We start from the raw sequence: 22,397 nt of genomic DNA, 5'->3' as shown, positions 1-22,397 counted from the left end.
CGTTCACAGGAGCCCTTCCCAGGTCAGGCTACAGCTCTGCTATGTCAATTGCATCTCCGCGACAGCCTGTTCTGCCCTCCCGCATCCCAGCGGGTCCCCTCTGCCATCCCTCCTCCCCACCCCAGAGCCGCAGCACCAGGCATGCACCCAATGACTCAATCCCCACCCTCTTCCCTTCCTCACCCCCGGAGCAGGCCGGCTGGGTCCCGCTAAGCACCAGACTGGAGTCGGCTGAGGTTTTATTTTTTATTATTTTGGCAGCTTTGGTGTCAAGTAGCTCAATTAAGCAATAACTGCCTCTATACAGCTGCCCACACAGACCACGGTAAATAATTAAATGCTGGAATAATACAGCAGATGGAAAGCAGCACGGATAGGTATCCACAGGACCAAAAGGAATCCAAATTAATCCTTCGTAGCTGCTGCATCCGGCTCCACCTCTCTGCCTGGAGCAACTCACGCGGATGAAGCAAATATCCTTCTACAGGTATTTACCCAGCCTAAGATACCTTCCCATTTGGCAGAAGCCCAAACACATGGGACTGGGGTGGTCTGGTGTCTGTTGGAAACTGAAGGATGATTGTCTGTAGGTGCTCAGATACCACAGTCACCTTATCGAAATAGACAGGTCTGTAGAAACTAGAGAGAGAGAGAGAGAGAGAGAGAGAGAGAGAGGAGGTGTATGAGGATAGATAGATAGATAGATAGATAGATAGATAGATAGATAGATAGATAGATAGATAGATAGATGAACATTTCTTTCTATTTATTTATCTATCTAAAATGTAGCAATTTCAAATGATCTCTAATATTAAAAGAGATTTGATGGGGGGAAGGGAATGAGCGGGAACACAAAGCCAGTAACATGGAAGGTTCTGGTCCAATCCAGTTCAGGTGAGTAGTAATCACTAGTCATCACTGCCTAGTCGTCTACAAGTCTGGCTGGGTCTCAGTCCAGTTCCCAGTAGCAACCATCTGCCTCACTCAAACACATGGTCCTAGCCGGCACTCATTAGCTCCCTTGTTGGCCGGTCCCAGTGCAGGGAGTAAGAGAAGAGAGGTCCCTCCCCATCATCCTTCCTTGGGGCAGTGTTCCAATCAAACACATACTTACAGTGTGAAATATCATCTGATTTCCGCAAATATAAACCAATGGGCCTGACTCTCATTTGTAGTAAGGCCCCTACCAGAGCTGAACAAAAATTTTTGGATGAAACTCTTTTGGCCGAAAAATGTAGATTTGGGTCGACCAAAACGTTTCATGAATTCGTGTCAAATTCTCCAGATTGTTCAGTCCAGGAGGGCGGGGGGGGGGGAGCAAAACAATTGGTTTTAGGAACCATTTTCATTTCTCAATTCCAAATGACATTTCTTTTCAAAATTTACTTCAATTTTGTTTTTTTTTGTTTTTTAAAAACAAGGTTTAAAAAAGACCCAAACCAAAATGAAATGTTTTGTTCAACCAAAATCAACATTTTTTTGGACTTTTTTGTTTTGCTGAAACACTTGACATTTTTCCTTTTCTTGTCAACCTAAAATGCAAAAAATAAATTTAAAAAAAAATCTATTTTTCCATTCTGCTAGAAACTGAAAAATCAGTTCTTGGCCCATCTTTAGTCATGGGGGTGCAAATCAAACCACATTCATACCAACTTTACAGTGCTTTTTCAGTGTCAGAGGGGCCCAAAGGGCCTTGAGGAAAATGAATTAGGCCCTATGGTATTGTCTTGTTTTCTTAATTAGAATAAAATATAGACATACACACTTAGTAGTAGCAAGAACTATGGTCCTTACACATAGAAACTCCCACGTTGGATCAAGCCAGTGACCACGCTAATCCAATTGCCTATGGTAAGAAAAGAAAGAGATCTTGGAATCATTGTGGATAGTTCTCTGAAAACATCCACTCAAGGTGCAGCGGCGGTCAAAAAAGCGAACAGAATGCTGGGAATAATTAAGAAAGAGATAGATAATAGGACAGAAAATATCATATTGCCTCTATATAAATCCATGGTATGCTCACATCTTAAATACTGTGCGCAGATCTGGTTACCCCATCTCAAGAAAGGTATTTTGGAATTGGAAGAGATACAGAAAAGGGCAACAGAAATGATTAGGGGAAGAAATACCTGGCGACGCGACCTTCAGGTTGATAGCAAAAAAATGGGCTATACCTGGAACCAGCTAGAGCGAATGGCCCAGGATAGAAGACTATGGAGATCTTGTTGGCCCCCCACATACGGGTTGGGGGACGGCATGAATGAATGAATGATGGAACAGCTTCCATATGAGGAGAGATTAATAAGACTGGGACTTTTCAGCATGGAGACAACTAAGGGGGGATATGATAGAGGTCTATAAAATCATGACTGGTGTGGAGAAAGTAAATAAGAAAGTGTTATTTACTCCTTCTTATAACACAAGAACTAGGGGTCACCAAAATGAAAACTAATAGGCAGTAGGTTTCAAACTAACAAAAGGAAGTATTTTTTCACACAACACACGGTCAACTTGTGGAACTCCTTGCCAGAGGATGTTGTGAAGGCCAAGACTATAATAGGGCCTTCAAAAAAGAACTAGATCAGTTCCTGGAGGATAGGTCCATCAATGGCTATTAGCCAGGATGGGCAGGGATTGAAAACCATGCTCTGAAGTGTCACTAGCGACCGGGGGGTGGGGGGTGATGGAGTGAGGGGGGGCTCGAAGAAGAGGAGGGCAAGGATGTTTGTTTTTGTGCGATTAGAAAGTTGGCAACCCTACCAGGCAACTTGTCTTATGATAACCACATGTTCTGTCTTTAATTAGAAGACCAACCCCCCTACCCCTTCGCAGCCTGGAACTCCAGTGGCTCTGATGGCAAAGGGCAGCCCGCTGTTAATTAATATCGCCAGCCAGGAGCCACCGTGGGACGCCGCCAGCGCAGGCTGATTCATTAACAATTACAATCGAAAAAATAATTCAGATTAATAAGTCAGTCGAACACGTCGCGGGAATTTTTTTTTACTTCGCTGCTAATTAACAGATGACTTTGTCGGAGTGACAAATGGGTTTCCAGTTAGGAAGCCGATCCGTTATATGGTGCTGGGACCGGAGCACTCCCAGCGAGGTCTAGACAGGAGAAAAATCAAGACCATAATGACTCAGCTCAAGAATGATTTAGCGCTTTGAGCAATTTTTCCCCCCGTCTGACTCCTTTCCCTGCTAGTGAAGCTACCCCAGGATACGCCTCCATTGTGCCTTGGGAAAGGGGATATAGATACACGCTCTGTGCACCTGCTTCCTCTGCCTGAGAGACACGGAAAGAAAACACAATCCCGCCAGAACCCCATCCCCTCGGTGACGCCGCCAGGCCTCTAATGAGCCTTGAAAGCAGTGCCTGCCACCTTGATAACATTTATGCTAATAACTGGATCTGGGTCAGTGACCATGGACTGTTGTTTTATTAAGATCTCTGTGGGCAGGGGTGTTAGGCGGGAGGAGAAGCAGTCAAGGCATCATTTCCATAGTCTCATTTCTAGCACATCCTGCTCAGACAACACTGGCTGCTTTGCCGACTTCCACTCCTTTCATCTGTTTAAATGCCACCTCCGTAAGGGATTGGCTCAAAACACCTTCCCCTTCTCATTGTTTTCCCTTCCCTGCCTTAGCGCTACTCCTGTTTGATCCTGGTTGCTTGTGAAGCACTCAGACCTCATGTTTGACCCCTCTGATCTCCCAGGCACAGGGCTAGGAGAAGGCTGTGAAGGTGCCTTGATGGGACATTGCTTATTGGCTTCATTTAGCATCACTCAGCAGCAGCACCTTTCCCAGCCAACACACTGGGTGTATCTTGCTTTGTCATGGCCCTGGGCCGTTGGTGCCCCTCGATCTTTCCCATTCTCTGCCTGTGGCACATAACCGCGTACTCTCTGGAGGGCTGTAATGCATGGGTCTCATTTCAGGTGCTGGGTCTAGTGTGAGAGGGTAGCTGGTGCTGCTGGTGAGGTCAGGTGAGATGATCAGGTCGGCCCTTCTGGCCTTGCACTCTATGGCTTTGGAAGACTGCAGCATTAACTTCCATTAATGTCCCGGAACTCTGCCCGTTTGGTTACGTCATGATTTTAGCAGAGCTCTGTGGGCTTAAATGAGTAACAGGGTGGCGTCTGGCTCACCGTTTGCTTCAAAATGAGCTTCCTGGCTAACCCTAATCCTACAATATCTTGGCATTCTTGCCTACATGGGTATAATCAGTAGGCACCAGCCCAACACCTAAAATAATTCAGTCAGCGAGAACAATTGTACTGATGATGATGTTCATCTTGTGAAAGGATTTGCACCACAGCAGACAATAGGCATTTCTCCAAGATATAACTGCCTATATAGTCTGTGAAAAACAGAATTTGTAAGACTATTGGTAAAAATAGCACAAATATCTCCCAATATTGTTCCAAATTCTAATCCAACTTACTCTTAACTCCCAGGTCAATTTTAACCCTAACCCCTGGGTAATATTAGTTTTAATTTCTAGGCTAATCCTAACTGTTCTAACTCTAATTGTAACACTCAGGCTAATTCTAACCCACAGGCCAACCCTGCTCCTAACTCCGGGTCTTGCACTAAATGGAAGATATTTAAGACTAAACTAAGGGAGATGATTTAATGTAAAATGTTTTCTGCAAAAATGGGGGATATTCCCAGCCAGGACTTTCTGAAAGGAGTGAATGAAAGGTCCAGCTCTCCGGGGTAGCCAATTCTAAAGGAGTGGAGTCACACAAGAGCAAAGTACAATGTGCTGTGCAGCCACATAGGGGCACATCTCAGGGTGCTGACCATGGGTGGTGCATACACGAACCCTGCACGCCCTGTCTAGAGACCTGTCCCGTGTTTAGCGACATATGCAGGGATGCGGTGCTCGCCCCGCAGACACACACATACAGATCAGTATTTTAAAAAAAAAAAAATCTGGTGGCGCCTTGAGCACCACTCCACCACCAGTCTCAATCTGCTGCCCTCAGCTGTTATTCACGGCAAAGGTTATTCTGGGTGATTTTCTCTCCTCCTTTCTATTGCAACTGCCCCCATCCCGCTTCTACCCAGCCCCAGCCCAACTGCTGTGAAACAGACAAAATGCCCAGGCTGACACAGCAAATGGAGAGCGAACCTGGCGGCAAGGAAGCAGCCTGTAACCTATTCCCCGCACACGCTGATTTGACGCACGCCAGCTGAAACGGAAAGCAGACTCGACACTGGGCTTTCTGTCTGTCTTCCCCTTAGCAGCCCAACGAGAGACAGCGATGAAGTTCAGCGCTCCCTCCCCATATCCTTGTTTGGCATGCACAGGTGCCCATGTACACTGCCATGCAATGGCCTGCGTGCACACGCACTGACACGCCTATGTACAGACGAACATGCACACGTATGCACTGCATGCACCCACACACACACTGACCCACCCGTGCAGCGACAGGCACACGCACTGCCACACGTGGGTGCACTCTTACGCTGGAGAGGGAGGGGGTGAGGTTTTGCGGCGCTCGGCGGGATGTGACAGTGTGTTAGAATACATCGCTTCCAGTGCTTTGTCAGGGAGCGTTTTCCCTGGAAGCTGTTGAATAATTTACATTCGCTGAGATGCAATTTCTGTGCAGTGTTTGTCAAAATCAATCTGTGGCTCGCTGCCTCTGGGGACTCTAACATGATAGTGATATAAGCCTTAATGGCATGCACAGCGAGTCCAGCCTTCAGAGCGCGTTGGGCACACCCACCCGGCCGCCGGTCTCTCTTTACTTCTCTGTACCTCCAGCTACCTGTTCCCCAGGCGGATGGCCCCTACAAACCCTGTGCCTGCGGGGGAAGTCAGCCATCAGGTGTGGCTGCTGAATTAACAGGGCCTGGGTGTAATGAATTGGTCCACTCCACTGGGGCTGTCTTTGATCAGGGGGGTCTGTTCTGGATCCCTCACCTGGCTAACCTTTAGGAGATGATGCATAGGAGACTCTACAAGAGCTTCGCCTCCCCAGGACATTCAGCATCAGGACCACCAAGAGGAGATGTAGGGTTCATGGACTAGCTTCCTCAGCCCAGGATACCTGGGTTAAAATCATGCAGATTGCAGCCAAAAACTCTGGGCCCAAGTCTGAGAAGTGCTGAGGGCCTGTAACACCACCTGGAGGCAGCGAATGCGGCAGGCGCTGAGCACCTTGTCAGATCAGGCCCTGGAGCTTGGAGACTGCATCTCAAACCCGAAGACATATCCCTCTGCAGCCCAAGGCCCCTCTGGAACGTGGCACGATGGGCTGGAGATGTCCCAGGGAGCCTGGGGCTGCAAGGCTCTGAGATAGGACAAGGGTGCTGGATGTTAGGACTGAGGGGCACTGGCAGAGCTGGGTGAGGGGTGTGGAGTGGGTCAGTTTGGAGCAGCACCTGCCTTGACTATTTATTCCTTGTTCGAGTTGTCAGGTTCCTCCCAATTCCATTATTAAATCTGGTCCATGGGCCAGGGCGTACAGTCAGGACTCCCTCGACCCCTCACTCTCGAAGTGATGTCCATGTTACTCACAGATGCACAGCTACAACAGGGCTGGCCTGTAGTAACTAAGCTTTCAGCTATCATCCTGCTTAACTGTTCCGATGCAGTCAGCACCAGGCTGTGGGACTATAGTCTCCCCTTTAAGACTCCTGCTATTTCTCCCGTGTTTCACTTCCTTCCTTGTCCACCTTTCTCTGTTTCTCTTCCCCATCTCTGTGGCTCCTGTCTTCCCTCTGCATTTCCCTTCCAACCCCGTCTTCTTCTCATAACACAAGAACTAGGGGTCACCAAATGAAATTAATAGGCAGCAGGTTTAAAAGAAACACAAGGAAGTATTTCTTCACACAACGCACTGTCAACCTGTGGAACTCCTTGCCAGAGGATGTTGTGAAGGCCAAGACTACAACATGGTTCAAAAAAGAACCAGATAAGGAGGATAGATCCATCAACGGCTATTAGCCAGGAAGGATAGAGATGGTGTCCCTAACCTCTGTTTGCCAGAATCTGGGAATGGGCGACAGAGGATGGATCACTTGATGATTATCTGTTCTGTTCATTCCCTCTGGGGCACCTTGTATTGGCCACTGCCAGAAGACAGGATACTGGGCTAGATGGACCTTTGGTCTGACCCAGTCTGGCCGTTTTTATGTTCTTGCGGTATGCTACTCAGTCAGTAGATATCACTGTGTGTTAGGCAGCATCCCAGACAGGGTTTGGACCCTGGTAAACAAGGGAGACAATGTTGGGTTGAGAGCGGTGTGGAAGCCTGTTTGTTCTCCAGTGTCAAGTTGTTTTGTTTAACACCCTCTGTTTAAGGAGACCTGTGATTCCATGATTCCACACATCAGGACCTTCCCCCTCATGGGGGTAACTGCCACACAAGGCCATAAGAATACATCATGGAGGCTGACACCTCTACTTTAGTTAGTGCAATTAGTAGCCTTCTGCTCTCAATGTCACCAGGCCAGTAACAAGCAAGCAGCAAGAATCCCTCCCCATCAACCCACCGGGGCTGGGGGTGTATGTTAGAATGATGATTAGGACCTGATCATATTCAAGAATGAAAATGAGCCTGGACATTTGCATCCCTCGACCTGATGGGCCTGTCTGCAAGTCCCTTGCTGTGTTGGTTTCTGAGCTGGTTTCAGATGCTACCAGCAAGGGGTGCTGCTTCCACTGCAAACTCCAATTCCACAGCTAATCCCAGAGGGAGAGAAAAGCAATGGGGGGAGCATTGAATAAGACTTGGAAATGACCAGGTGGGGGCTGGGGGGGTTAAGGTGATGGGAGAGAGCAGACACCGATGGGCTTCCAAGGGAGGGGAAAGACAGGGCTATGGAGAGACAGAGAAGAAGGTGAGAGAAGCGGCAAAGGAGAAAGGAAGAGGGACGGGAGTATCAACACAGAAAAAGGAACAGACTCACTGTGGGGCCGAGTGAATCTCCCCTGCCCGGCAACCTTGTGGAGTCATGTGCCTGGAGGAAAAGGGGCTGGAGTGTTAGAGGTAGTATTACCTAGTGGGACCCGCTGAGATCAGGGCCTCCCCGTACTAGACACTGCCCAGACCCATAGAGAAAGACGGTCCTTGCCCCAGAGACAAGACTTTGTGGGCTCATCTGCACCCGGGCAATGCAGATGCAACCCTGATGTTATCTAGAGATTATTATAGCGGTTGCACAGAGGGAGCCCCGAGACAGAGCAATTCACCCCCAGGGACCCACAGCAAGTCTCTCGGGGCACGACCCCACTGCAATAAAACGCCCGGGGCTGGCCTGTGTCAGCCGACTCGGGCTGGTGAGGCTACAAAATTGAGTGTCGATTCCCAGGCTCAGGGACCCTCCCACCTCACAGGGTCCAGGCTCCAACCCAAACATCTCCACTGCAATTTTAGGGTCCTGAAGTCCGAGCCCAATGACATGGCCCAGCCGCGGGTGTTTTATTGCAGCATAGACATGGGAGCCAGGAATTGAACCTATGACTGAGGAAGCTTAGGTCAGTGCCTTAATGACAAGCCCATCCTTCCTCTCGATGCGAACTGCTACCAGACAAGATGTCTCCACTGACTTGCACTGAGGGCTCCCTTTGCTCAGGTGTACATAACTCCGGGAATCAGGCTCGGAGCATTTCTCCAGTGAGCAAATCACCTGCCACCGTGTGAAGCTTCGATTGAGCTGATTCTGCTCTGCTCTTTCCCGTTTCGCTTTGTGCGGGGTCCTCTCTCCCAGGCACTGGCTCGACCACTGGGAGTGACACGAACGCTGTGATCTGCACGGCCAGTGCCCAAATCACTTTGCAAAAGGACAGTCAACGTAACGAGGATGACAAATGAACGGCAATTCTCCAAATCCAGCAAGTCCATGGGAACCAAGTGTATGGGACACTCGGGTACCAGAGGGAAGCGGTTTCCTAGGCAACAGGAACCTCAGGAAAGCAATCAAGAAAGCTTCTCCCTTAGCATCTTTTCCTTATTTCTAGTAGTTCGGTGATCGCTCCCCTTCCCCTAGAGCCAACTTGAGGGGATCCCATTCAGGGAAGCAGACAACACACCCTGCGCCAGGCGTATCCCCGAACAGTCAGGCCTTCTTGCAAGCACCAGAGGTGAAGTGCTTCTTGAAAAGGGACTTGATAGATGAGGACGGAGCAGTTGCAATCATCTGTTTTCTGTGCACTAAACCGAAGGACGTTTCAGAAGCCAGCCCTCTCGTGTGCAATTTTATCAGGTTTCAACTGTGCTTGGTTTGAAGAGCCGCAGGGGAGAAAATGAAAGACAGATCTTCATGGCTCAGCCCTGCCCTCTTACCCTCGGCAAAGTCCACATGGCCCAGAATCTGGGCCAGCACATCTGGGGCTGTAATTAAATCTCGGCAGGTGGCTTCACTCCGCACCCCAGACTTTGGATCGGGACTTGGCCTTCGTAATAACAATACATTCGGGGGTGCCAAGAGATCTCGTTGCGCTAGATGCTGTACAAGCACATAGTCAGAGACAGGCCCTGCCCCTTGCTTCCAATCTAAGCACACACAGGGCAGGCTGGTGCAATATTAATTTTGCCCATGGGTAAATGAGCTACAGCAAGATTAAGGGACTTGCTCCAGACCACACAGGGAGTCAGCAGCAGAGCCAGAAATTAGACCCAGATCTCCTGAGTCCCCACCCAGTGCTTGAACCGCAAGAACATTCAGAGGGCTCTTTGATTCGCACAGCAGGGTTGAGGAAGGGCGGAGAAAGCTTCCATTTATTCTCTCCATTTCCCTGCGTTGTTAACCTGATTGAGATAAAAGGATTGTGACAGACGTTAGCTCTGTGCACTGCTGGAAGGCGCTCGGATACCACAGAGAGGAGGGCGGTACAGAGCCCATAGAGAATAGAATAGCGAATAAACCGAGAACTGGCTTCCTTGGTTCCTTTTTTTTTTAAAAAAAAATCAGGTTAATGGGCATAAAGGTACAAAATATTTTGCCCCGAGTAAAAATAGAAAAGCTGATTCTCTGCTCTCTCACCCTTGTTTCCCACCCCCCACCTAGATCCACGGACTGCAGTGGAGTTACTCCCAATTTACACCAGAGTGAACGAGATGAGAATTGGTCCCTCAAATTCCAGGAGAGCAAAGCGCTCCACGGCTCTAGACAAATATCCGGTTGACTCTCGCTGAAAATAGTGAAGAAGTCAAGTGTTAAGCACTGTCATTAGAATGTATTATGATGTATGCCCTGCAGGACAAGACCGCAACGGGGGTTTAATTGGGTCTGTACTAACAGATTGGTTAAAGAAAAAGTCCCGGCTTCTGTTCTCAGTCACTCCAGAATAAATCTTCACTAGCTCGTGTGTGTGCAAGAGAATTACTCTGGATTTATACTGGTGTGAGAACCGAACCTGGCCCAGTGCTTCCAATCCCCCTCCCACTTGAAATCAATGGGAGTTAGGTGCCTAGATGCCTCTGAGGATGTGGGACTCAGATACCAAGGTGCTTGGGCCATATAGACAGATTCTTGTCACTCAGGGCTGGCCATGTGGGTAAGTCAATGGGAGCGTAGCTTGCATAGGCAAGGATCTGATCCCGAAAGGCGCTGATCATGCACAACCCCCAGGGAAGTTAACGGGTCTCCTCCCCAGCTGGTGTAAATAAAACGACTTTAGGGCCGCAGAAGATCTGCCCCACCACAGGGTAAATGCTGAGGTGCGGTGGATCCCCCAGGAGTTTCACCGACAAAGCACAACCACAAGGATCCAGCTCGTTGCATCAGCCCAGGAGGTGTTTTGTCTTTGAACGAGACCAGTGTTGAGGGGATCCTGTCTCAGCTGGCTGCCCAGCTTCCTGGCAACTGCTATGGGACCTGGCAAGAGTTGACCAGTCTCCCCACGGACCAATGACAAACACCGAGGCACCTGCCTTGAGGAAGTGGCTGAGTTTGGAGCTATTAAGGTTGCAGGCTTGTCATGGCGGAGACTGTCTGCTGCTCCGGGTCCATACAGCACCTAGCACAATGCGGGCCCGTTCTTGGTCGGCCCTTAGGCACTATTGTCATAAACATGATTAATACGGAGTTTGCGGGACTCCGGACGCTAACAGGGCCCTGAAGGCCAAGCTGGCAGGTTAGCCCCGGTATGAAAAGTTTTGCAGCCTGGTGCTTCCTTTGGGGTTCAGGGTCCAGAACCCAAACCTTTCATTTTCCGGCCCTTTAAACTTTCCAACATGAGTTTGCTCCTAGGTTCCGCTGTCGTACAGCCCCACCCTATGCCTCTGAGATGGAGCCAGAGCAATTCACTTCTCTCCTCTCTCCTGTGGGGCTGCCTCGGTCCATCATCCTGACTGAGGGAGCTATGGAAAAGGGGGAGAACAGATATGAAAGGCAGCTCCCTGAGAGGACATTTTCTCCAGTGACAGCTGCAGATTCCTGCCTGCGATAGGATTCTATTAACTCAGGAAGCAGCATTGTTGTAGGGACAATGGGAAGCAGCAGAAGAAAAGGAGACAGGAAAGAGAAAGGGGTGCTCTTTGCAATGCAAAAGGATGCAGCTCATCACGGAGCCAGCTGCGCTGATAGCATGGCCGGGCATGTGAAAGCCCCGAACCGTGGGGGCTGGGACATGGGAGCTGAGCCTTGGGAAAGGTCTGATCCAGATCCAGGCTCCACAGCTGGTCCCTTTTGAGCCCCCGAGCCCACTGAACAGCCCTAGTCACTATGGGGGGGAGGGAGGAGATTCAACAGCCGCTGATCCTAGTGCTAGACCCACATTTTGCAAACAGCCTCTATTGTCATAATGAGCCAAACCGAAACCTTGGCTCCCGCCAGCCCTGAGCTTTCCGGGGTCCTGTGCTGTTAAGTCCCAGCTCTAGTTCGGATAGATCAGGGCCTGCATCCACACCGACCTTGGCTTTGCTTTGGCAAAACCAAACAACAGCTCCTCAGGTTTCCGAGAAGCAGAGCCGCGCTGCCGTTCCGCCTGCCTCCAATCACCGCTCGTGCTCTCAGTGGCCCGTGGCCGGCACAGATGTCCTGATGGGCGTGAGCTAGCGTGGTACGTTGCCAGGGGGATTCAATATTTCGCACCGCGCTGCTTCGCCAAGGTCTTTTCTAGGAAGCCGCACCGTGTCTCCTTTCCCAGCCTGGCGACAGAGGAAGCGTGAGGCCTCATCTCCCATCAAGCCAACATCTTCAGCCGGAAGTGAGGGATGGGTTGCATACCCAAACGTTGGGCCTGATTCTGTAGCTGCTTAGGCTGGGGTAAATCTGGCGCGGCTCCCGTAACATCAGTGCTGGAAGGAAGAGGCCAGTCCTGCCCTGTGTGACTGGAGATGGAGCGTGTAGAGACACAGGGAAGTATCCCTTTAAAGAGCTTGCGAGCCCTCCAACGGCGCTCACCGTGTGCTATGGCTTAGAAGCTGCCAGAGCCCAACCACAGCAGGGGAAGGGGGCAGGGGCATGGAAAACTCCTGCCTTTTAGCCACCCCCCTTTCATCCCTCCCCACCGCTGGATATCCCGTGGCTCATATCAAATGGGCCTCAGAGCCCAGCTGCTGCCAGCTTTGGGTGTTCAGAGCCCAGTTTATCATCCAGCCTCCGCAGCCCATCTCCTGCTGCGTGGGCTCTGAGGTCACTCTTTCCACCAGCGAATCCAGGGGGGCTGGCGCTCTGGTGCTTCCCTCTGTTCTGCTATCCCCGCCCAGCCGCTGCGCGCTGGAGCGTTTTACCGTGATCCAGCTTTTGTAACTCACCTTGCCCAGGTGACGTCCTCGGGGAGCCGGGAATCAATTCAGCCTGCTGTGAAGTAGGGGTGCCTTTGAAATGGGGCTGAGCTCCTCCCCCCAGATCCTGACTGCACCAGTGGGGAGCGCAGCTCCATCTGCTGCAGTTCTGGGGGTGAATCAGAACTGGAACTAATGGTTCCCAGGGAGTTGTGCAATGCAGAGTTGTTTGCTCAGCGGGAGCTTCACTTTCTGGAGTAATTCATTTCTATTGAACAGAGGCACTGGACCACACAGCCTATTTGTTGGCATTTTATAGTGCAGTTTCCTAACCACCCAAGAAATCAATCATGAATCTCCTCTGAGAAATTTGTGGGGAATCTGCTACTCGCCAGCGTGAGAGAGAGGGCTCAGGGGCCATGCGTAAAGCCAAGGTTAGGCAGAGATCACAGCGGTTGTGTGAGTTTCCTCATCTCTTGCTAGGCACCTCAAATGTGACCTGCAGCCCCTCTACTCGCCCAGCTCTGGGCTCCCCACACTCACAGCTCTGCCAAAGCACCTCAGTCCTGCCCTGCTATTTGCTTCCTGGGCTCCCCCTATACAGCAACGTCATAGTCCAGCCCGGGGCCGCTCCTTAGCAAACACTTCCAATCACTCTAACGACCAACAGTTTTACAACATTCCTAAATATCCACTCCAGGCCAGGCCGAGACCACCCAAATCACTGGGGCAGTGGATGTGAACTCAGGTTCTCCAGAGCTGTATTGTCTAGGGCTTCCTACGTTTGGAGATCCCCCGTTGCCACTCCATCTAATCCCTAAGGCTCTGCTCATGAGCATTCCAGCACCCACCTGTGTGCGCCGGAAGGAGCCAATTCCCCAACAAGATTATAGCTCTCTGCATGTTTTCGCCCTTGCCTGCAAACTTCCACCAATTCATGACGACTTGCCTGAAAAACGGATCCCTCCAGCACTCGGCCCTGATGTCCAACAGCAAAATTAACGATAAATCCCAATCCCCTCTTCCCACTGGGCTCCCAGCTTCTTCCCTGCCTATTAGGTAATAGATTATCAGGGCAGAATAGCACCTTAATCTGTGGATGGGGCTCTCCGGTTCCACCTCACCTCATGGGGATGCCCCCATGAGATAACAGAAGGCCAGTTCTTACAGCGTATTACTGGTTTTGTCACAGAACAGGTTCCCATCCTTTGATGGGCTCCCTCCTCTCATCTTTCGCAAGTTACATGCATTTAAAAATGTAATTGACTCCTTCGTATTTTCAGCCTCTTCCATTTCTCACACACACTCTCTCCTGCCCAGTGTAAATTACGGAGCATCTATCTCATGAATTGCAATGAATCAATTGGAATCCAAACCTCCATTAGCCTTTTGTTTCAAAGATTCGAAAAGTACCTATTCCAAGGAGGGTTTTTTCCCCCCTTTTTTGTTTTCAGTCTCACATTTCTATCTATAGCCCCATCTATACCTCTATAGAGAGAGTGCTCTATCTCCTAGCCAATCTCTTTGTAATCATAAAACCATTAAATTAATTAGCCAAGAGAGAAAGGGGAAGCCGGACGGTCCCTGAAGAATGCACAATCATTTTACATTTATTTATACCAGAGGTAAAAATATGCCAGCCCCAGCAATTCTTCCAATTAATTTATATTCCGAAGGCTGCTGTTTCTGTACTTGGGTCATTAACCCAGCTATCTGCCCGGCGCGGCTCTCGTGGGAATCTCTGAGTCGGAGTTCACGGACTGGGGCTGTTAATACGGTAACACTGGCCTCTCGAAGGATCGGATCCAGTGGGAGTCTTTCAATTGATTTTAACGGGCTTTGCACGAGACCCTTAGAGTATAGTTCCCAAAACATGAGTCCCGTTACTCTAATATCTGAGCATCTCACATTCCTTCATGTGTTTATCCTCACCACACCCCTGCAAGGCAGGCCAGTGCGAATCCCCATTGTACAGATGGGGAACTGAGGTACAGAGAGACTAAGGGAGATCACACAAAGTCTGTGGAGGAGCAGGGGATCAAACCCAGCTCTCCCAACGGCCAGCTTAGCGTCCTGACCACAAGATCAGCCTTCCCAAGGTCTTACCATCACCCTACTGTACTTCCCTCCTCCCATTCTACCCCCCCTTTTCCTGGAGCTTTGAGATCCCCAACCTTTTATCCACAGGGCAGTGTAAATACAGACCACAAGGTTACTGGTTTGTAGCAGCGTTGCCTGCATGGCAATGTAGTGCAGAACAAACCCGGGTGACTCTCCAGCGCCGGGCACTAAAATCCTGGGTGGGCACAGCTACGGTGCCCTGAGAAGTCCCAGAGCGGCGCAGACCTCACGGGAGGCTAGCAAGTAGCCAGCTGGCCACTGCAGAGTCACATCCTGGCTTGCCGTGCACTAAACTCACCGCAGAGAGAGGCCCAGAGAGAGGCGTTTGTACTGGGAGTGGGGAGCAGGTGAGAGTCATTGGAGCACATCAAGCTAAAAGTCAATGGCCACAAATTTTCAAAACCAGCCACAGAGTTTGGGTGCCCTAAGGGGACACCGGAGGCGTTCCAAGCTGGGCATCCAAGATCAGCAGCCGCTGTGGTCTAACTATGTATTAAAAGACAAACACCACCTGCTAGCAGCATTTCCATAGAAAGGGGGCCCGCATCCAACGTCCAGATCTAGCTCTAGGTTCAGATCAGAGCTCCAGCCTTGGAACGACCCCTGTAAGGAGCTAAATTTTAAACACCGGAACTATTGGGAGAGCTCCGCTCCAGCTCCAGTTTGGATCCAGATCCAGAGTTTCATCCAGACCCAGAGGATATATTTGATCCAGCCTCATCTCGTAACATTAATATTTGAACGTGCTTTTCACTGGTTGTGCCGTTTGCTTCCCTTTTTTCCCCACTTAACTCTGCTGGGACACGCTGATCAGTTTCACTTCTTAATTTGGTTTCCCCGCTCTGGTTCCAATACATCAGCCTGATTATGCATTATTAATTATCATCATCAGTTATGTATATAACAGTAGCACCAGACATACCAACCAGGATCAGGAGTCCCATTGTGCTAGGTGCTATTCAAACACATACAGGTGTTGCATTCACTTACACCAGTCTTCCGATAGTTACTGGTTTTTCTTAAAGCACCTGCTCCTGGAGTCATGTGAGAGTCTCAAAAAATAGAGTAAGTTTCTAACCCTATTATTATTAATTGCCATGGTGAGTAGCAATCCCAATCGTGGACTAGGACCCATTGCGCTAGGCCCTGTACAAAACACAGAACAAAAGGGTGCTCTCTGCCCCAAAAAGCTTCCAGTCTAAGTAGTAAGTGACCTGAGTGCACCCTAAAGGCTTATAAACCCAAACATATTTTTAAAGAACCAATTATTTTGGATCTCATGATTGTTAAGACAGATTTCATGATTTTTCAGTGATTGGCTCATGATTCCCCCCACACACACACGAGGGCTGGCAATACTGTGCATTGGCAAAGCCAGCCCTTGCTCTGAAGAACTTAGTTTCAATGCACTTTCCAGCCACATAGAGAAAACTATTTTTTAAAACTAACGGTTTTTCCATTACCATGTAAAAGGTCATTTCTATTCCTTTGGGGGTTTAGTTATTTCACAGTGTGTGTTGAAGCCATAGAATTATAGACTCACAGGACAGGAAGGGACCTCGAGAGGTCACCTAGTCCAGTCCCCTGCACTCATGGCAGGACTAAGTATTATCTAGATCATCCCTAACAAGTGTTTGTCCAACCTGCTCGTAAAAGTCTCCAATGATGGAAATTCCACCACCTCCCTAGGCAATTTATTCCAGTGCTTCACCACCCTGACAGTTGGGAAGTTTTTCCTAACGTCCAACCTAAACCTCCCTTGCTGCAATTTAAGCCCCTTGCTTCTTGTCCTGTACTCAGAGGTTAATGAGAACAATTTTTCTCCCTCCTCCTTGTAACAACCTTTCATGTACTTGAAAACTGTTACACGTCCCCCCTCAGTATTCTCTGCTCCAGACTAAACAAACCCAATTTTTTTTCAATCTTCCCTCATAGGTCATGTTTTCTAGACCTCTAATCGGTTGTTTTGCTCTTCTCTGGACTCTGTCCAATTCGTCCAGATCTTTCCTGAAATGTGGCACCCAGAACTGGACACAATACTCCAGTTGAGGGCTAATCAGTACAAAATACAGTAAAAGAATTACTTTCTGTGTCTCACAACGCTCCTGCTAATAAATCCCAAAATGATATTTGCTTTTTTTTGCAAGTGTTGACACATCTTTACCCCCAGATCCCTTTTGGCAGTGCTCCTTCCTAGGCAGTCAGTTCCCATTTTGTAGGTGTGCAGCTGATTGCTCCTTCCTGAGTGGAGGACTTTGCATTTGTCCTTATTGAATTTTATCCTATTTATTCCAGACCATTCCTCCAGTTTGTCCAGATCATTTTGAATTTTAATATAGTTTAAATATAATATAATTTCTGTGAAAACATCCACTCAATGTGCAGTGGCAGTCAAAAAAGCGAACAGAATGTTAGGAATCATTAGGAAGAGATTGATAATATGACAGAAAATATCATACTGCCTCTATATAAATCCATGGTACGCCCACATCTTGAATACTGCGTGCAGATGTGGTCGTCCCCATCTCAAAAAAGATATATTGGAATTGGAAAAGGTTCAGAAAAGGGCAACAAAAATTATTAGAAGGATGGAACAGCTTCCATATGAGGAGAGATTAATAAGACTGGGACTTTTCAGCTTGGAAAAGAGACGACTAACGGGGGACATGAGAGAGGTCTATAAAATCATGACTGGTGTGGAGAAAGTAAATCAGGAAGTGTTATTTACTCCTTCTCATAACACAAGAACTAGGGGTCACCAAATGAAAACTAATAGGCAGCGGGTTTAAAACAAAGAGTAGTATTTCTCCACTTAATGCACAGTCAACCTGTGGAACTCCTTGCCAGAGGATGTTGTGAAGGCCAAGACTATAACAGGGTTCAAAAAATAAGATAAATTAATGCAGGATAAGTCCATCAATGGGTATTAGCCAGGCTGGGCAGGGATGGTGTCCCTAGCCTCTGTTTGCCAGAAGCTGGGAATGGGTGAAAGGGGATAGATCACTTGATGATTACCTGTTCTGTTCATTCCCTCTGGGGCACCTGGCATTGGCCACTGTCAGAAGATAAGATACTGGGCTAGATTGACCTTTGGTCTGACCCGTGTTCTTACAATATTCAACACTGTTCTCCTTCTTCTGGGTCATAAACACGGGATTAGGAATTCTCTGCAGCTTGTGGGCGGCAAAAAGCTTTCCCCCAAACCGCTTCAGTAACTAGCATAAATAGCAAAGAGAATGCAGATTGTTACAGGGAGGGAGCGTGGTCTAGTGGTTAGCTCAGAAGGCTGGGGCCAGGAGATCTGGGCCAAAATTTTAAAAAGTCACTAATGCTTTTGGGCACCTCAGTCCTGGAGTCCTTAAAGAAGCCTGGTTTTCAGGCAACACTGAGCACCTGGCCTCTCAACATCAGACCCCTCTGAGGCCTCTAACTTTGTGCAATTAAAAAAAAAAAGCACCAAAAATCACTAGTCACTTTTAAAAACATCCTCCCTGGGCTCTGTCGCCCAGAGCTGTTGCTGACTTGCCGTGTGACCTTGCAAAGACACTTCCTCGCTGTGTGCCTCAGTTTCCGCATCTGTAAAACATCCCATTAAATGGGCAGCATTCTGACTACGCTTTGGCCTTCCCTGGATAATCTTCTGGCCTCTCCTCACTTATACAACTTGGCTCCAAGCGGCTCGGTCTCTTTGATCTATATTTATTCTGTTGCTCCTGGTAGAAAGGGCAGGCTCTGATAAGAGCAGCTTTCCTCTCTCCCATCTCCTCTAATGATTGATCGGCTGTCTCCGAGCAATCCCCAGCTGTCAGTCAAGCTCCAATCCTCAGACCTGATGCATTCTTTTCAGTGACAAGAAACTGACACAGTTTTCATTGCACTTAATCAGCTCTTTAGATTTAATGCCCCAACCTGCCGCAGCAGCTGCCGTAGCTGTTCGGCGCGCACTCGCTGGACGGCTGCGTGTCCCACCGAGGTGGGAGCAGAGATGGGAAACAAACAGCCTCAGCACCATTTTAAAGGTCAGTGTCATGGCGGTGAAGCAGCCTCTCGCCTCTGGAAATCCTGGCACAGGGCCTGATCCAACGACCACTGCGGTCACTGGGCGTCTTCCCTTTGGGCCCTCAGTACTCATGCTGCGTTTCGCTTGTCCGCATCCACACGGAGAGTGAGCAGTTCAGGAACGGGGTGTGGCGGTGGGGAATTATAGGGTGAAAAGAGACGATGCTATGCATTTGACCTCTCCCTCCCCGAATTCCCCAGCAGGCATCCCACAATGCACTGCCAATATTTCCCATAAGCCTGCCAGCAGCATGGGGGACATTGGCACACTGGCCCATGGCATGCCATGCTTTCCCCGATGTAGCTGGCTGCCGGATGGCAGGGTGCCCTGGTGTGTGCCACGCAGCACAAAGGCACTCCACCAAACAGCGGCAGGAGGGTTACCAGCTTGGAACTATTTAAAAAGCAGGCACTCCAGCAGGAGAGCCGGAACCTCTCCTGCCCCGCCTCTGCCCCCGAGGCCCCGCCCCCATCCATTACTCTTCCCTGCCCTCTCCCCCCCGCCGCTCGCTGCTTTCTCCCCCCCACCCCTCCACCCGGGTTAGGAGGGACTCACCTGCTTTGCGGGCACTGGGAGCTGCAGCCACTCGGTGCAGGTAGGACGCAGCCCCGGCTGAGTACGGTGATGACCCAGCGCCTCCCCCACCCACAGTAACCAGCCTTCGGGTGTCCAGTCAGTCGAGCTGACTGGACACTGTCAGGTCCCCTTCTAGACCGGACTTTCCGTTTGAAAACCAGGCACCTGGCCATCCTAAGCAGCAGCCTCACTAACTCCTCCAGAAAGTCTCCACTTGCTCATGTTAAATATCTGCCGAGATTGGCTTGCCCTTGCCAGAGATCCATATCTGTCCTTGCTGTGGGCTGGTGCGGTGCAGCTCAGAGCCTGACCAGGTGAGGTGCCGAGCAGCCTCTAGTTCTGCCAGCATCCTTGGAAACTAAAGGCAGGATCAGCCCTGGCGTTCGTTGGCAATCTTGGCCCTCCAGAGCCTGCTGAGTGTTTTACAGACAGAGCCAGAGCCGCTGGCATCTGACGCTCTGCAGCTGGACACCAGATTGGACTGGCCTCGTAGCTCACTCCTGAGAAACAAGGGGAACTGCTGGGAGCAATCGCAGTCCGTGGAGTTACTGCTTGTAGTGCCTGGTTTCGGGCCCAGGCACCAGGTCTCCAACAGCAACTCCCTGCCTGGGCAAAGATGTGCACCGTGCCTCTGCCAAAAACAGGTCAACGACGCAGATGCACCACTCCTAGCTCACAGGCTGGCGCTTCCGGAGGCAATGGGCTTGTCTACACTGGAAAGTTTTATCAGTTGTACCAATATAATTGTACCAGGATAACCCCCCGCCCCATGTGGATCCTCTTGCTCCAGAAGAGCAGGTGTAAAGTCACACCATAAAATATACGGAAGGGACAAGCCACTAGCTGCAAACCCTGAGTTTAAAAAAGGCACCGCTGTGGAGTTCCCTTCGTTGCAGGGGATAGTCACCCATCTGCAGAGGGGCCAGTCCAAGGCTTACATGCCACTTAAATTCCCCAGGTGCTAAGGTTTTGCTCTGGACTGGTGTGCAGGGGTGAATTTCACCCAGAAAAATACAACAATCTGCCCTTCTCTAGTGTCTTCCATCCAAGCAGAGATGTGCAACAGCAGCTCAGATTATAACCCAGGAGCTCCTGGGGCGAAAGCTGCTGCTAACTAAACCCAGTTGCCTCTCATCAGGGGCCAATCCTGTGAGGTGCTGAGCTCCCACAGCTGCCAGGGGCAGTGGAGTCTAGCAAAGGAACTCAGCAGTCCAGGCGACTTTAATGCAGCAGCCTAGTAATCCCCCAGCCATGAGAGCCAATTAACCCACTGTCATGGCTCCCTCTGGCCGGGGGCCTGCATCTGGCCCCGCCATGATATGGCCCTGCCACCGCCCACTGCTGTGCATCCCTGCTACTAACAGCCTAGGTGCTTTGACAGCCTGCACGTGCCCCCGAAACAACTCATCAGCTAAGCAGCCAAGACAGGTCAATTAATCAATTAGCTCAGACCAAGACGCCCAAAGTGGCTCCAGGACCTCGGACCTGCTGAGGCTGCTACACTCCAACTCTGTTCCCCTGGGATCCCTGCACAACGTGCTCTGCGGCTTCACGCCAGCAGTGCCGTCTCCACCGCATCCCGCTCCCATCACCCTCCATTCAAAGGCGCCGGAAAGTAAGCCAGCGCGATGGCGTGCCGCTCGAGGGGAGTGGCACCGTATCGGGGAGAGACGAGACAGACAGACAGCGGCACAGCTGGCTGCCAAGTGCCTCGTGGTGCGGATGGGACCCAGTTTGCAAACTGCCCAATTATCTTTGGTTGGTTGCATGCAGCTCAGCTCCAGACAGCAGCCTGGGTGAGGGGGGCAGCTAAGCACCCCACCAGCAGCGCAACGCACCCCTCGGCGCAAGTCCCCATGCAGCGGCCACAGGCTCAGGATCTACAGGGCCAAGTAGGCTGGGTTAAGGCAGGATCATTGGGATGAGGGTCCCGGGCTGCAGAAGGGGCCCAGGGGGGCTGGTGTGGTGGGGAACAGTGCCAGGCCCAGTTGATTGCTGGAGAGGGGTGAGCTGCCTGGGAGGAAGCTCAGGAGGGGGAGAATGGTCCATCTGGGGCCTGCAAAGAGTCAAAGTATCTGTCCAAGATGGGGACTGTCTTGTCTGAATCCTCCCCTCCCCGCCCCCAGCTCCAAATGCTAACGGCTCCTTCTCCACTGGGACACCTGCAGCTAGGATGGGCCGGAGCCGCACACCTCAGATCAGGGCTAGTGTCAAAGCCCCGCCCCACAGCTGGGGTATGTTTGCATTTAGGGGGTTTCACTTCAGCTCGTTTCACCGTGAAATCCGGGTTGGGGTCCAGATTCCCCTCCCGCTATTGGAGCGGAGGGTGCTCAGGGTGGGGGGGTTCCAACAGGAACCCAGTTCTGGTGTCTGTGTGGGCAGGGAGAGGGGAGTCGTGTGGACAGGCCACTTCCTGCAGAACCCCTACAGTTATCCAACCCTCCTGCCAAGCACGGAGCTCTGCAGGGGCAGAGAGCTGGAGCCCTGACAAAGCCATTTGCTTGCCCGTTCCCCAGCACGGCTAGTCAATGCACAGTCACCTCCCTGCCCTATAGTCCTCTGCCAGCTGGGGCTGGTCAGTCCCATGGCAGGGACAACAAGCCCTGCCGGGATCTCTCCTCCCCACAGCTGCAGAGGACACATGCCATGGTTCCCTCCCCCACCTCCCCCCACCCAACTCAAAAAAAAACCCTGGTCTTTACATGGCAGTAGCCCTGAGCTATGGGCCTGATCCTCGTCCTAAGTGCCATGGGAGTTGCAGGATTCAGGCGCCTGCTGGACAAAGAACACCAAGCTGGCAGCTCTCCAGCCTCCCCGCTGCACCAGCTGGACTCATTCCTTGCTTCAGAGACCAGGGGGATTAGGGAACAGGAGCAATTTTTCTCCCTCACCTTTCTTTGTACTTTTATGCTAATGGAGATAATAAGAATTTACCTTCCCCTGTG

At 50.4% G+C, this 22,397-nt stretch overlaps 1 long non-coding RNA gene across 1 annotated transcript in view; it reads right to left on the bottom strand.

Moving 5' to 3' along the window:
- Positions 1-291: 291 nt before the first annotated feature.
- Positions 292-22,397, bottom strand: part of LOC120389059 — a 131,099-nt gene continuing 108,993 nt past the window's right edge. The window contains exon 3 of the long non-coding RNA XR_005590743.1: positions 292-639. This is a non-coding gene — a long non-coding RNA (uncharacterized LOC120389059). The remainder of the gene's footprint in view (positions 640-22,397) is intronic.

This window comes from Mauremys reevesii, linkage group 23, assembly GCF_016161935.1.
Source record: "Mauremys reevesii isolate NIE-2019 linkage group 23, ASM1616193v1, whole genome shotgun sequence".
Lineage (NCBI taxonomy): Eukaryota > Metazoa > Chordata > Testudines > Geoemydidae > Mauremys > Mauremys reevesii.
The sequence above is the reverse complement of the archived record's forward strand: the minus strand, read 5'-3'. Positions and strand labels throughout refer to the sequence as shown.